General features: G+C 46.9%; 1 protein-coding gene across 2 annotated transcripts in view; it reads left to right on the top strand.

Annotated features, from left to right (window-relative positions):
* Nucleotides 1-14,531, top strand: part of Ptk2b (protein tyrosine kinase 2 beta) — a 120,746-nt gene that overhangs the window by 35,315 nt on the left and 70,900 nt on the right. Inside the window, exon 1 of one of the 2 annotated variants that reach the window (XM_055609896.1) lies at nucleotides 12,973-12,992. The exons of the other annotated variant lie outside the window; for it this stretch is intronic. The gene's annotated coding sequence lies outside the window, so the exon portion shown is untranslated. Of the gene's footprint in view, nucleotides 1-12,972; nucleotides 12,993-14,531 lie in introns of those variants that run through there. 2 annotated transcript variants of the gene reach the window in all.

The following is a 14,531-nucleotide window of genomic DNA, read 5'->3' as shown; positions in this document are numbered from 1 at the left end:
CCTTCCTTCCTTCCTTCCTTCCTTCCTTCCTTCCTTCCTTCCTTCCTATGATGTTTGTTTTTGTGTGTATGTGTGCATGCATGCACAGGCCTCAACATACGGTGTTTTCTTCAACTGCTCTCTACCTTATTCATTGGGACATCATCTCTCACTGGGCCCAGGCTTGCCTTATTGGCTGGCCAGTGAGCTCCAGGAATCTTCCCATCGCCTTCACACAGCACTGACACTGAGGGGCATGCTGCTGTGCCCATTTTTTACATGGGTTCTGGGGAGCTGGACTCGGGTCCTCATAAAGCAAGTACTTTACCCACTGAGCCAGCTCTCTAGCTCTGCCCTTGAACTTTCTAAGGAAGCCTTTTTCATTCCTCAAGCCATGGGGCAGGCTGCAAAGATGAGGTAACAAGCCTCTTATCTCTAAGAGTTTACAACATGGATGTTGCTCCTGTGACCTGTACAGTTTCTTTTGTTGAGACCCTTTGTAGCTGGGATCAGAGTCAATCCTGGTCTCTTTCATCTCTGCATGCTTTTGTAGCCAATCCCTACTCTGCCCAGACCTTGTCCTTTGAGTGATAGAGGCTACTGTATCCCCTGGGCCTGCATCTGGTAGTGGGCTATATGATGACTCTTGACTGTTACTCCAGAATTATCTGCCCTGAACCGAGTGGATTCCAGGTACTCAGTGTCTTTGGTGTGTGTGTGTGTGTGTGTGTGTGTGTGTGTGTGTGTGTGTGTGTATGAATTCTTATGGGTCATTTTACCACCCCAGGCTTACAAGTTCCCATTTTTCTCTCTAGAGCTGCAGAGGAGGAAGTGAGGAAACAGACTGGTCCCCTGGAGGACTGATTAGAGTGCCTGGCCTCTTGCCCCCAACATGCTTGTGCATGCAGAGCGTCCATTGGTTGGGTGTCTGCATCCTGCCAAAAGAGCCCCGGGCCTGGTTTTTCACACACCCCCAACCCCCCACACAGCCAACCCGGCTTTGCATTCTTACTAAACCTTGAAACATCTGCACTATTGTGTTTGTGTCACTGGGTTGGAAGCTGAGAACCAGGACAGTTGGCAGTGCACGGGCGACATGGTTAAGAAGGGGTAGAGCTAGAGCTTGTCCCAAGACCTTTCTGCCCTTGGTACGAGGTGCCACCAAGAGCTGATTAGAGAAGGGCTATGCATCTTCAGAGGATGTCTCAGGGATGGATTGGTCTATTTAGTACCACACTCCTGGGTGGATGATGGCCTTCTCCTTGTAGTCCAGATCCTATTCTAAATACAACTTCAGGAAAGGGGTGTTCCATCCTTTGCTTAGCTTACAAAAAGCCTGTGGGCCGGAGCTGGGGAAATAGCTCTGTTGGTAAAGTGCTACTGTGCAAGCGTAAGAACCAGAATTTGATCTCCAGAGCTTGTAACAGAAGAGCTGGACTTGGCAGTGTGTGCCCGCAGTCTTAGCACTGGGGAAGTGGAGACAGATGGATCATGATGGTGTGCTCTCCAGCCAACCTTGCTTACTAGGAGAGCTTCGGACCGATGAGCGACTCTATCTCCAAAGCCAACCAACCAAATAAATGAATGTGGCTGGCTCCCGAGGAACAACACCTAAGGTAGACCTCTGGCCTCTGCACATATGTTCAACACATGTGCAAGCACACTCACACGCTCAGGCATGCACAAGAACTTGCAGTCAGGAAAGGAAATATAACAAATTTATAGTGAACAAGAAGTGCCACGGAAGTAGAGAGCTCATCTTACTGGGGCCTAGAGGAAGTTCTCTGGCAAAAATGGCATCTGAGGTGGCTCTGCACTAAGGAGGCTTGTATTTGCTGAGATGTGGGATACGGGCTGGTGAGACTGTATTCTGCCCTAGACAGGCCAAACAGAATGTTACCGCAAATTCTCCAGCTGTTGCGAAACAAGTGTTAGTGACTTTCTCTTTCTCAGTGCTCTCCCACGATGGCCCCATGCCCAGACAGATTCCAGCCCAGCCTCTCCCCAGACTCCATGAAGCTCTCCACTATTCCTCCCATTGGTTGGTGGAGACAGCATCAGTTCTTCCTCCCGTTGGCTGTGGGTGCTTTAGATTCTGCCTTGGAGTAACTCCCTTCACCCACTCCTTCTTTATCTGTAGTGTTGTCTGTATCCTGGGTGAAGTTAAGCTTGCCGAAAATCAGTGAATTGGCCACCAAATTGTCAACCTCAGGGTCTGTTCTTATGAACCTATCCCCTGACCAACGGGTTCAGCCACTTTTGTAAACCTTGGGGCTACTTCTGAACCCTGTAACTGACCCCAGACTTTCCTGCCATTTCACTAGTAACCTTCTCATTCACATCTTCTTCACAAACCTTAAAGCTCCAGCTCATGCCCCACCTTTCCCTTGAGATAAAATCAGCCCCTTTGCTTGCATTGCTCATTGTATGTAATTGTATTTGTACTTCTCTTGCATAAACCACGCTGGCATTATTTAGTGTGTATGTTCCTCTCTCCAAATCTGCCTAAGTTCCTGATTCCTCCCTGGATTGTAGCATTTGTATCCTTTCCCTTGTTCTCTTACTGTGTGGGTACTCAGGCTGTCTGTTACGTTTTTGGTAATCACAATCCTAGCAGTGTATTCCCAGTATAGCCGAGAAAGGCTGGAGACAGGGAGAGCCGTAACATGTAATTTAACCTTGGTATCTTTTCTATAGGATTTTTCTTTTAAAGCGAGAACAAGGACCTGCCCAAGCCCTGCTTCCTTTCCTAACAAGATACATTGCTCAGACGTTTGGCCAGAGTAGGGGTGTGGCATAGCAGATAAGAGCAGAAAGCCCAGATCTGTCTTTTCATTTTTTAGCTCTATGATATTGAGTCATTTCAATCTCCCCCACACCTCAGTTTCTCTGGAGGCGACACGGCAGAGGCATGAAGAGGCAGGACCAACATCTCCAGTTTGTTTGGAGAGTTAGAAATTTGTATGCATGACTGAAACATTCAACGTGCCCACTGGATGCTCATCATCCAAGGCTATTGTTACTCCTGGCTGTTCTCCCTCCTAGAGGACAAGATGTGCACATCAGGAAAACCTGAGAAAAGACCTGGCAAGGAAGACTTGTTGCTCAGGGCTTGTTGGTAATTTACCTTTCAGCCACATCAACTGTCCTCAGAGGATAGAGAGAGGGGACAACAAGGGTTGTCACACTAGCAAGCATGAGGAAGGATCCAGACACCACTCAGCAGACTGTATCTCTTACGTGGCGTGTTCCTATCCATACCGAGACCCAAGAGGCCTTCAGGTCCATCCACACTGAGACCTAAGAGGCCTCCAGTCAGTCCTGTCAGCTGCCTTCTTCCCCAGACATGCTGCAGTCCACCTCAGCTTCATGTTGAATGGGGGCAGGACCTCCATCCACTTCCTGTGATCGACAGGAAGTCTGAACCCCAGAGAAATGAATCATGATTCTTTGATCCTGAATGGCACAAGTCACAGCCTAGAAGATGTCCTGGCATCCATCCTATGCCAGACCTAAAAACTGGTTTGATTTTCTGAGAACAGACTCAACCCTCAGCACCTCAACTTCTTCAGTTTGTCCCCCAGGATGAGGGTAAGGGTTAATGCCCAAGTCCTGGGTTTTGTGTTGATCTAGTTTGTCTCCTATGTATGTAGCAGAATCCAGCAGCCATGTCCAGTCTCAAGATCCAAGGCTCCCTGTTCTTGTGATGGCTCTGTCTTAGCCTAACTAACTTGAAAGAGTTCTTTTAAACACCCAGATCCTTGTCTGCTACAAATTCTACCTGCCCCATGTGTCCTTGGGAGCCCTGTCAGCAAAGAGATGGCCAGACTCCCTGGGGCAGTCCTGTAATCCTGTAAATCCCTGTAATCCTGAAAGAAGAACCAGGACTACCTTGGATAAGAGGAGGGAATGGCAGAGAATGCCCAGAAGTGTCCCCTTCTGCAGGTTTTGTGGTGATCCTGCCCCTTGCAGAGGGCTGTTTCGAGCTAGGATCCTGCAGAAGCCTCCTCTATCATTAGAGGCGTTTTTCAGCAAGTCTATTTTGGAGCTACAGCTGGGTGCTTCTCAGAATAAATAGAGCTGTGATATGGGGATAAAAGGAAAAAGAAACCATCTCTTTAGACTCACGCAGTCCCCAGTGTTCTACAAGTTCCTATTCTCATGGAAGGATCTCTTTCCCTGAGGCCTCTTCCTCTACAGCTCCAGCAGTGGGTCTCCTATAAGCCAGGCTCCTGTCATAGGCAATGTTGGGCATCCTGCTATGGCCAAGTCTGTGCTGGGATCAGGGTCTCTACAAGTTACAAACAGCAGAGATTTAGTGTCAAGGGTCACAGAGTTCATATGAAGGTTGAATATCCCTTATCTAAAATGTTCGGAAGCAGAAATACCTTGGATTTTGCAGTATTTTGGATTTTGGAATATTTACACAGAAGTGATGAGATATCTTGAAGACAGGCCCCATGTCATGTCTAAACATTTATTTCTCATGCACAATTCAGATGAATAACCACAAGGTGGTTTCATACAATGTTTTAGTGTGCCTATTGAGATGGCACAGACATGGGATTTTCCATCTAAGTGTCATTGTGCCAAAAATATTCTATCAGTTGAGTATCACAGGCTTTGGATTTTCAGACTGGAAATACTCAGTGTGGTGGTTTGGTAGGAATGGCCCCCACAGACTCATGTGTGTGTAAATGCTTGGCCATAGGGAGTGGCACTATTAGGAGGCGTGGCCTTGTTGGAGTAGGTATAGCCTTGTTGGAAAAAAGTGTACACTGTGCAGGTGGGCGTTGATGTCATATATGCTCAAGCTACACCTAGTGTGGCACACAGTCTCCTTCTGTAACCTTCAGATCAAGATGCAGAACTCACAGCTCTTTCTCCAGCACCACATCTGCCTGCTCTGCCAGCAGGCAGCCATGCTCTCCACCATGATGATAACAGACTAAACCTCTGAAACTGTAAGCCAGCCCCAACTATATGTTTTCCTTTATAAGAGTTGCCGTGGTCATGGTGTTTCTTCACAGCAATGAAATCCTAACTAAGACACTCAGCATGTGTGTCTTTGTCTTTCTCAACAAAGGATACAAGAGCTGGTCACCTTCCTCTTCTGAGATGACACAACTAAGATGACATCTTCTCTGGGGATTGCTGTGATGTATATCCCTACACTCTGACCACACAGCTTTTCTCCAACCTTACACCGCTCTTATCCCAAAGCTGCGCTATATTGAAACCCTTGGGAATGAGCTAGGGCTGCAGGGGACAGAAAGTAAATCTGAGGGCATAGCTATTGCCCAATGAGAACATGGACTGAGGTGGTCCCCACGGTAAGGCACCCAGTCCGATGCTTTATAAATACCCATGAAGCGTGATTACTAAAGGGCAAAGAAGCAGAATGGCATGTGGCCTCATCTGAGGCCAAGTTATTGTGTATCCCCTTGTGTGCCTCCCATGGCAAGTGGGTTTGACAAGGCATGGAGATCATGCAGGCCTCTGGATCACCCTTGATCACAAGCCTTTGCTTCCTCCTTTTCTCTCTTCTGCTGAGGTGTGCTCAACTGCATTCAACCCCTGCCTCTCAGCTGATGCCAGCTGTACAGCTCAGCCCTTGGGGGGGGGGGTGTCCTTGGGAGACCTCTAGAATATCAGCTTATGATAATCCTGAGAAATGGAGACAGGACGTCAAAACCTGCCTCCTGCCCAAGGCCAGGAGTGCTCAGCCTCATCTGCTCTGTGGTCTCACTTCTCAGCCTAGGGAGTCAGGTCCACAGTGCTTTTCTACTTCCTGAAGCCATCTCCAAGGAAAGAGTTGGGGGCGGTAAGATGCTTGGCTTGGAAATGGACCCGTCCTTGGTTAAGTTTCCAAATTAGTCTATAGAAATCTCAGGGGGCAGCTAAGTGGCACAGCTGTCAGTGTGGAGTACGGTCAGGCTTGCTGAGCTGTGAAGGACATTGTAAGTACCTTTCCCAATAGTTGAGGTGTGAATGCCAACACCACATCCTGGAGACAGGCCTGACTCTTCTGGCCATACAGTCAGGGTTGAGAATGTGGGTTTTGTACTCAGCTTATCTTGGAAGTATATATCATTTCCCCTGTCTTAGCCTGGTGACTTTGGGCTGGTTCTTTAGTGTCTCTTAGAGTCTATTTCTCCACCTATTATGATAGAATACAAACAGTATCTCTATCAAGGAATTCCTCACTCTTTAATCTACCACAGCATTTAGTGAGCTACTCTGTACCAAGCATAACCCAGGAACGGACATAGTTTGGGAAAGGCTGACATGGCATCTGTACTGAGGTTGCCTGGGCACTCTGCTAGGAGACGGAATGTTATGTGTATTCTACAAGAAAGTTAGCTTAATGTCACAGGAAATGCTTGGTGATGGCTGCTCTTTCATTCACCATTAGAAATATGGCAAAAATGAACCACCTCTTTAGAAAGCATGTTTTCATCTGGTTAAATCATTCCGCTCCTCATTTTGTGGAGATTTTATGAGTCGGGGGTTTCCTGGGGGAAGAGACCAAAAGGAAGTATAGAAAGAGATTTAGGGTGAAGAGTTGGAAAACATGATTCTAGAGGCTGATAAGATCCCAGCTCTACAGTTAGTAAGCTGGAGGCCTTGGAGGGCTGGTGGGTAAGCTCCAGTCTGCAAACTGGCTTAAGACCAAGGGGAGAACCCATGCTTTAGTTTGTTTTAAAAGATAGAATATCCCGAGTCCCATCTGGGAGGTCCTCGGGCAGGGGAAATCTCCCTTACCTTGGAAAGATTCAGTGTTTTGTTCTTCAGTTCTTCAACTTCTTGCACGGGGCCTATCCACCTTGAAGAGGGTGATCTGCTTTATACAGTTAACCATTCAAATACTGATTCCATCCAGAAACGAACTGGGAGATCCTCTCAGAGTGAGGTTTAACTAGATGTCTGATACCTCATGGCTGGCCCAGTCAAACTGAAAAAAAAAAATCATCATGAGGAACAATGATCAGGGAGGTAGTAGCTGAGAATGACTTTGTAGGACAGTGGGAGACCTCTGGGCTGTCCTGGACAGCTACCTGATCCTGAAGGGGAGGGAATCCTGCCTGTGGTCCAGGCAGGGAATCGTAGAGCTTGAGCTAATACAAGGGTCATGCTTTCATCACTTTATGGTTTGTTCATTTTTGCCAACATTTAAAACAGTTCCCATTAAAAATCTGATTTGTACTTTCTCATGAAAACCTTATATCGGGAAGATAACACACAGAGTTTGAACCCAGGCTGGCTCCTCTAGTCTGTAGACTGCTGTCCTGTTGCCTTGGCCTCTGGTGGTAATGCTCTGGCAACCCCTCTCAAGCTTCTCTGACCAGTTGCTGTCTAAAGTGACCCCACCCCAGACACCACCAAGTCCTGTAGGGCCTTGGTAAGAAAACTGTCCTGTCCATCTAGGGGGTACTCAAACAGCTAGAGGGACCGGACTGAGACCAACCATGTAGAAAGGCACAGGAGTACTCCTGACCCTCCCCCGGCGCTTACCATGTTTTGTAAACTTGTGCCAACATATAATATCTCACATATTATTACTTATTACTGTTATTAAAGCTCTCAAGAGAAACTACTAGAAGAGGTCCTTTCTCCTTATTTTTTTAGAAGGTAAGGCCTAGAGAGATGGGCCTCAAGATGGACTCTTCTAGAACCACTGAGTGGCAAAAATAACATTGCTCTATTTCTGAGCACAGCGTGCAAAACAGACATGTGTAGGTCAAAGAAAGAAATTCTCCAGAAAGCCTAGGACTTCTACTTCTACAAAGCTGGAGGGGTAGCCCACTGAAGAGGGTTTGAGGCAATTCTAACCATACAGTCCCATGCAGGGACAGCCACCTTCGACAAGGAAAGTTATCCACGGGAAACTGTTCAAAGGTTCACAAGCCAGTGAGCTCTAGGTTGGGGGCTTCTAGGGGTGCAGAGACCCCATTCTTAGACTGTGGGTTTTTGATTTGGCATTGTAAATGCTTTTCACACATAGGCAACTGAACCTTTTGCATAGAACATGTGACTCAGGCCGTAAGGGATTTGGAGCTCTAAAGATGACATGATTTAAATCCGGAGGTTAGACAGTGGTAGGCCCATTTTGATGTGTTTGAATTTGGTGTGACAGTTTATACTGGTGAATAAATGACTGTGACGAAGGAAGACATTTGTTCTCATAGATCCGCGGGAACTGGGAAAATTAAGTGAACAAGCTCAGGATTGGCTGCTGTGAATAATTTCCGCAGCCTCTAAGGAGTCAGGCCTTTCCTTGGTATCCTGGTCTTTGGCCCAAGGATATGTAGGGCAGATAGGGATCAGTTCAGGGTCTGAAAGGTCCTTAGAAAAGGTGGTTGGAGCTTAGGCTCCATGTGGTTGTTTTGCATATGAAAAGTGTGCTTTGGGCATCTGGCTGACCCCAGAAGCCCATCCCTTAGGGCCTTGACAAAAGCCCAAGTATCAGAGCATCAAGTTCACGGCCTGACAAGAGCACATATGCAATTTGTGCTCTGAGGACTGAAAAGATCAACTTCCCCAAGCGCCCTAGGAAAAACAAGTCAGGCTAGTTGACTTGTTTTCTTCTATCTCAGAGGTTCTGTAAATAGAACCAGAAGGGACCCAAGATTCCTGTCTTACTCCCTCTGTGTACAGAGGGCACTTGAACCCAAAGAGTTGAGCCACCTTTATCTGAGTCTCATGGTTGGTCTGGCTGTGTGTAGCTCATTTGTGAGAGTGCTTACCTAGCAAATGAAGCTCTGGTTTCATTTCCTAGCATCATGAAAACAGGACATTGTGTGCTTGCGGCCCAGAACTTGAGAACTGGAAGCAGGCAGAACATAAGTGAAGGGGGGCAGGGGGGAAGACAGCTCCAAGCTCAAAGGTGACAAAGGGTAGTTTATTCTGAAGCCAAAATAGGAGTGAATGTTCCCAGGAACATAGGTTTAGGTCTCCCCAAATACAGTGTTCCAAGGTAGAAGCAGCTTCATGGAGTTTTTGTGGTAATAGAACAAAGTTATAAATCAAGGCATTTTAAAAATACATCAAGGAGATGGCTTACTTCAAGAGGAGAGAACCTCAGCTATAGGCCTGGGATGGTATCTGGTTCTTAGCCCTTCCATTGGTGGAAGAATAGAGTTTTGTTAATACATCCCAAATACATCTGTTCATCAGGATATTAGGTCTGACACAGAGGCGGGGTCTGGCTCCTTGTGGGGCTAAAGATAGTCAAAGAGAATTTGTAATTAAGCTCTGGGGTTGCAATATTCCAAATGATGCACAGTATTTGAAGAGTTAATTAGCTTTTGTAGATTCAGCCACATTTCAGGAATTCTCATTCATAAGTCCAAGGTCATTTTTTTGCTGCATAATAAAGTAGAGGCTAGCCTGGGTTGTTTAAGACCCTGTCTCAACAACAACAAAATAATGGTTAATTGTACAGCAGAGCCTATAACTCAATGCTTTACCCATGTACCTTGGGGTTGGATAAGCTGGATGAAACATGCCTACCATCTCTGTCTATAACAGTCCTTAAACATTGGAGAACATGAGCTCAGAAATGCTTCCAGCAGCAGCATAGACAGATCTCTGGGACAGTGGGAAGATGGTAGCACTACCGAGGTCCCTGCCAACCCTCCCGATTCTAAACTCAGCCAAGACCCAAGATGTCAGAGCTGTGCTGCTGCTTGGGATGAGGAAACTTCCCAAGTTTGATCTGGACCAAGTGCTGGGCAGTTACATTTCCCTCTCTGCCATCAGCCTACAGACTGTCACTCAGGCACACTCAAATAGCTGTGTCATCACTCCCATTAAAGATCCTTTAGTGAGGCCAGCCAGTGAAGGCTGGGGAGGTCTCAGAAACAGAGAGACCAGATTGACCCCTCTATCCAGTGTTTAAAGAGAAAGAATTCAGAGACCAGAAAAAGGAAGGAGTGGAGAGGAGATGTCATTATAGATTGAAGGTACAAGCTTAAATGGGGAGGGCAGCTTCCCCAGAGAGGTGCAAACCTGGGTTTCTGGACAGAGTCTGGTGTACAAACTTTAATGGAAGGAGTGTTATTCATAAGAAAGGAAGAAGTATTCACGGGGAGGCGGCGGGCATGACTAAAGGCAGAGCAAAGGTAGGAAACTCAGGAATGGCTGGGGAATTTTTTTCTGAATAGCGTTTACTCCCACTCCGTGTCCTTATATGGGATTCTAGCATGTGTCATGGCATTAGGTGTGTGATGGGGACCGTGGATTCTGCAAGATGAAGCAGTTAGCAGTCATTTGGTTCATGCCTGTTTCAGCTGGCTTTGGATGTTCTTGTGTCTGTATCCTTTGAGAGGTCACATGATATCCTGCTGTGACACAGTCCTGAGGTTGTATCAACCTGTAGGTACTCTGAGACCCCTTCTAGTGCTGAATTGTGCAGTGTTATGATTTAGTCAGGAATGGTCCAAGCCCAAATTGTTACCACTGCATCACAGAGGCAGAGGAGGGCAGGAGCAGGCAAGGAAAGGAGCATTGGAAATTATTAGTTGTTTAAGAGTTGAGGACTGAAAGCTAGAACCCAGGCATCCTCTCTCCTGGAGCTGTCATCTTTCTTCTGTTCCACAGGCTTCTCCTTCATCAGGCCCTCCTTCCTCATGCCATGCACCTGTGCCAGTGAGCCTCACAGTACCCAAGAGTTTCACAGTGTCCTTTCATGTTTGGCTTAACGTTCTATCCATATTACCTGTTTGTTGCCAGAAGGGCTGTGGGATAGGCAGTGAGCAGGGCAGCCTGTGTTCTAGATTCTTCCTTTCCTCACCTGGCACTCAGTCATGCAACGAGACACTTGACAAGTGATGACAATGTTGACAGCTGAGAATAGAACCCAAGAGTGGGAGGGGAACCTGCTCATCCAGTGCTGTGGAGATAAAAAGAGTTGGGGTTGTCGCCTTACCTGAGAATGAGCAGGGAACAGAATTCAGAATGAACTCAGTATCACACAGGAGCCAATGGATGAGCTACCAAGCCATGGGGAAGGTCGTATGACCCTCAGTGACTATGCTCCGAAATTCTAAGTATCCAAGACCTAAACCCAGAGAGCAGGGACCTGCTGGTCAGCTTCACATGCAGAAAATATGGCAGGACCCCTGGCTTGTCTTTCTAGGACTGGCTTTCAAAGTTCCTGTTCATGAGACCTGGTTTTAACCTTGCTCATTTTGTTTACTACAGAGTGTTTTTGAGCTGGGAGTGAAATGTATGTGGCCATTAGGTGACCATGGTATGGAAGGATGTGTGAATACACCAGAACTTCACCCACAATGCTGTGTTCTGCAGTCCACAGACTGTAAAGACAGAGTGAGGGTCATGGCCAACACTTCCAGAGGGAGAGCTAGTATCTGAAGGTAGATGAAACCTTAATATGTCCGAGGGAAGAGCTGTGAACAAGAAAGATCCCTTATCGCCAAATGTTTACAGAGATGCTTAAAGGAAGGATCTATGATCACGACCATGACTGATAGTCCATATTGCTTTCGGAGAAAGAGTTCAGAAAGATGAGACAAATTAAGGAATTGGGAGGGCGATTCATTAAAGCAGTGGTTGTCAACCTGTGAGTTATGACCCCTTGGAGGGTAAACAACCCTTTCACAGGGGTTGTCCAAGACCATTAGAAAACACAGACATTTATATTATGATTCATATCAGTATCAAATTTATAGTTAGAAGTAGCAACAAAAATAATTTTAAGGTTGGGGGTCACTGCAGCATGAGGAACTGCATTGAAGGATTGCAGCACAGGAAGGTTGATACCAGTGAATTACACTGAAAGGATATGCTCCAGAGGAGGCATACTTCCCAAGACAGCAGCGTACCCTGAGATTTTGATAGCCTTACAGGCAGCTTTAATGGAGGGGAAATTATTCCTGGGAACGAGAGTATTATTCATGAATAATAATTTTTTTTTCTATAACCGGGATCTTGCCTTGGGTCTTTGAGAGTTTAATGTCTCTGTCCTCAATTTTACTCTCTTCTGAAAAATAGAGGAACAAAAACCTGAAAACAAAAACCAAAACCCCAGAAACGACCAGCTGGGATTCCCAGTGGCAATCCCTCCGTCGCTGTCAGGTTTGTTCACACAGTTGCTTGTTTGCCCCTTACCAGTGTCCCCCATACCTGTCATCCTCTGAATAGGTCACAGGGCTGACTGCCATCCTGTAGAAGGTCTCCCCTCTCCTTTATCATTTTCTTTCCTCTCACTTTCTGTCCCCTCAGCTGTCATTTCCCCTTCCCATAAAGGGCTCTCCTTGTAGCCAGTGATTTTAACTCCCAGGGTCTACTTGGGAAAGCCTCAGGTCCAGACAAGGGAACTCACCCTTCTGTTTCACCAAGCTAGAACCCTCACAATGGGGTCTTGGGACTACCACAAACAGCTTAGAGAGGAGTGATGCTTTCAGTTTCTTGAGGAACTTGCCTGTTGCTCTAAGCAGCATGAACCTTCACACCCAAGATGCTGTTGGGAAATCATTCTTCTTAGCTAATCTTCTGGGGTTTTATATGACACAGGCTCGAGGGTGAGGGGGTTGCGCTATCTTACTCAAGCGATCGAGGTCTCTCTCTAGATGTCAACTGAATGTGTTTACAGAGTATAAAATTTTGGTGTGTGTGTGTGTGTGTGTGTGTGTGTGTGTGTGTGTGTGTGTGAACTGGAAAGTTCTCAATCATCAAGAGAGAAGTGGAATGTGGTCCCTTTGAAGACCCTGAGCTCCCGGCAAGGGTCATAACCTCACACTTACTTCTGAGTGCCTTCCCCCCACCACACACACACATCTTATCTGCCAGAGAAGGTGGCCAGCACCAGTCTCCTGAGCCCTCTGCTACGTCCTTCCTGCCTCGAGTCTGCGGTGTGCCATAGAGAAGTGAGTTGCTATTCTTTTTCTGACTTCCTGTGATCTGAAACCTGAATGAAAGAGAGCCGATGAACCTGTAGAGCAAACACAGCCTCCGTTCCACACAGGGAAGCTGGAGTAACAGTTTTAGAGGTAAAACCCAGGACTCTGCCTCTGTTTCTGCTAGCATGGCTGTATGGGGTGTGTGAAAAGCTTGGGAGAGGATGGAAGTAGAGGCAGGACCTTCACTGTTTTCCTATTTGGGTCAATATAGCTTAAGAGGTAGCCAAAACAATTTCAGGGAAGTATCCACTGCTGAACCCATCCAACATAGGAAGGGGAAACTCCTATCTCAAATGGCCAGCTTCAGTGCTCTGTTTCTTCTCAGTTTACAGTATAGCTGTGAACGTGGAGAGGCATCTGTGTCACAACTATACGTAAATTTGAGATCTTGTATTAATTTAACCGAGTCTGCTCACTGGTGTGGACAAGAGCTGACTCTGGATGAGGCTCTGTGTCCTGCTGGGATGGAAATACAATGGAAACACCTTGGTTTTCTTATCATTTTACGTTTCCTTTTTCTTCCTTTCTCCCCCCACCCTCGTTTCTCTCCCCTCCCCTCCCTTTTTCTTTCTGTTTTCAGATAAATTGCTGGTGTCTCTCTCTCTCTCTCTCTCTCTCTCTCTCTCTCTCTCTCCACAAACTCCCATTCACAGGGCTTTGGTGCTCAAATTGTGGTCCCCAAGGGACTAGGAGGTTGATTCTTCCCTTGCCCATTCCTGGCCACTTGGCTCTCCACTCCCTTTGCCTGGCTCTGGGTCCATGTGACCATTTTCTTTCATGGCTCCTCCTTTGCTACCTTTCATGCTATGGAGGTTTCCAGCTGGGTTTTTCCATGGCCTTTTATTTGAGTTTCTAACCAGGGAATGAACAGTCCTTTGGCAGCTGGAAGAGCAGCCAGGAAGCTGCTCTAGATGAGCTCACTCGGGAAGGGGAGGGCTTGCTCTGTGTTGGTATCTGGGTCCTCTCTACTTTGAATTCTCATAGCTAGCGTTTAGAAGACCAAAATTTCCCCAGAGAAACTACCTGTTTCTCTTCTAGTATCCATTTGTCAATAGAAGGCTTGAGTAATAAGACACTAAAACAGAAAATGACCAGGGCACTCGGAAGTGAGGCCGTGAGACACCCAGGAAGGCCTGAGATCTGTCACAGCTCAGCCTTGATGAGTAACACACTGGCAAGGAAGGCCTGTGGACCGGGAACTTGGAGTTCTGGGATCCCACAGATGGATGCATCATTTAGTTTCCTAAAGTCGATTCTCACCAAGAAGATAAGGGCCGTGCCTTTGTCTCCCCATCCTTCCTAGGAGGTCAGGGGCTGGGAAACAGGGAGGTGTTGGGTACAGGAGACAAAGTTTCAGCCAAAGTTTCAGAACGAACAGGCTCGAGGCATCTAACAAGCCGTGGCCAGCCTTGTATCTTGTACTTGATAGTTGATGGGAGTATATGTCCCCCCACTGGGTCCCCTAAGTGGTAGCTGTGTGAAGAGATGGATATGTCGGTCAGCTCTGCCAGAACATATCATACTGTCCACCTTAGGTGAACACAATTCCAATTAAAATCTTAAAAGGAGTCAGAGCTCTGGAGCATGCCTTCAGTTCCAGCCAGTCAAAAGGAAGACCGCTTGTACTTA

Source organism: Psammomys obesus, unplaced genomic scaffold, assembly GCF_907164565.1.
Source record: "Psammomys obesus unplaced genomic scaffold, mPsaObe1.curated_primary_1811, whole genome shotgun sequence".
NCBI lineage: Eukaryota > Metazoa > Chordata > Mammalia > Rodentia > Muridae > Psammomys > Psammomys obesus.
The sequence above is the reverse complement of the archived record's forward strand: the minus strand, read 5'-3'. Positions and strand labels throughout refer to the sequence as shown.